The sequence below is a fragment of the Echinops telfairi genome, unplaced genomic scaffold (genome assembly GCF_000313985.2).
Source record: "Echinops telfairi isolate 266 unplaced genomic scaffold, ASM31398v2 ScPeMD7_1713;HRSCAF=2227, whole genome shotgun sequence".
Classification (NCBI taxonomy): domain Eukaryota; kingdom Metazoa; phylum Chordata; class Mammalia; order Afrosoricida; family Tenrecidae; genus Echinops; species Echinops telfairi.
Window position 1 is genome coordinate 14,946,352 of NW_022105611.1, and position 1,562 is coordinate 14,947,913.

A 1,562-nucleotide genomic window follows, 5' to 3' on the forward strand; every position below is an offset into this window, starting at 1 on the left:
AGGGGAATGGCTTTGTTATTGAAAGCCCTGTGAGGAGGGTCCGCTGAGGCTCACACACCCATAAGGGAGCTGTGAGGGGGATTTGGACCTGCCAAGTCAGATCCTACTGCCCCTTCCTGGTGTCTAGCCCCTAAGGCTGGCACCTAGGGAGCCCTGCTTTTCCTGGGGCCAGGCAGGGAACAGGTCAAAGACAAGGGCAGGGTATGGAGAGTATACCACTGACAAGGATGCTCCAGCAGGGTGGTGAAGGACCCCAGCCCTACCTGCGGGGTCAGACAGGAGACCAGACAAGGTCAGGGGAAGTGGAGAAGTAGCTTCCCTTGAAAAGGCAGGTGCAGCAGAGCTCCCCATGTCCCTTCCACCAGTCTTCCCAGAAGAGCCAGCTGTTTCCCTGGTTACCCTGGGCCCTTGTCCAGGGGTGGGGGAACAGCAGGGACAGGAGACCGGCTTGGGGGATCAGGAGAAGGTGACACTAACAATCCGGTCTCCACGCCCTGAACTGATTTGTGGACTGAGGCCTACAAATGGTATCTGATTAGGAGGCAAGAACCCTGAGTTCTGGCCCGGTTTCCATCACTGACCTCGCGGTAGGTAGCGTTGGATGAACGACATCCCTTCTCTGGACCTCAGTGCTTCTCTTACAAAAGGAAAATCTACAATAAGACAAGTATTTCTCTACTTGGGAATAAGGCCCATTGCAGTCAAGTCTATCCCTGTCCACAGCAACGCTGTAGGGCAGAGCAGAACCGCCCCATCTAGTCCCCGGGGCTGTAAGCTCCGTGAAACCACATCTTTCTTCCGCAGAGCAGCTGGTGAACTTGACCCTCACTCTCGTCTTGTAGTTCTCAGCTGAGCACTGAACCGCGGTGCCCCCTGGGGACTCCCCTTTCATGAGAATAGGCCTCGGGGTGGGGTGATCCTTAGGGTGGGAGCGGAGGGGTCTTCTGTGGTGCATGGATAGGGATTGACACTGGGTTGACCAAGTGTAAGCGGGATTCTCCACTGCAGCCCCAGAGCTTTTACCCTGCTAGTCTGCCTAGTGGTGTATGGATCCCCCAGGAGAGGCAGACGCACCTTTCCTCCAACATTTCTTGGCCACAGAACTCTTCATTCCCAGAGCGTCGGATGGGACTAGGATTCTAGGAAACTCTAAGCAGTAGCTGAGCTGAGTGGCTTGCAGACCTTTCTCGATGGAAAGATCTGGATTCAGAGTACATGGGGACACACGTGGGATCTCGGTAGGCGTCAAAGAGCACAAGATACTACAGTGTCGTGTTTTCCCACGTTCAAGATCCTGCTTCCAGGTGCATCTCTCTCCCAGCCCCTCATGCTCCTGAGTCAAAGCCTCTTTTCCAATGTACACTCTCTGACAGGGATCGAGTACCCAGTAAGGTAGGAAAGCCCGGGCCTCCTTGTGCTTTCTACTAACGTATAGTTCCGCCCCCCCCAGATGGGAAGCCATTCCCTACGATTCAACTTCCCTAAGTAAGCACAAGCAAGCCCACGCTTACCTTGCTTACTGAGTAATACATGTGTCCCTGCTTACAGCCCTGGTCACAGTC

At 54.7% G+C, this 1,562-nt stretch overlaps 1 protein-coding gene across 1 annotated transcript in view; it reads left to right on the forward strand.

Moving 5' to 3' along the window:
* Positions 1–1,562, forward strand: part of LOC123522044 (teneurin-4-like) — a gene marked incomplete at its 3' end in the record, with an annotated part of 439,709 nt that overhangs the window by 257,796 nt on the left and 180,351 nt on the right. The window lies entirely within an intron of this gene.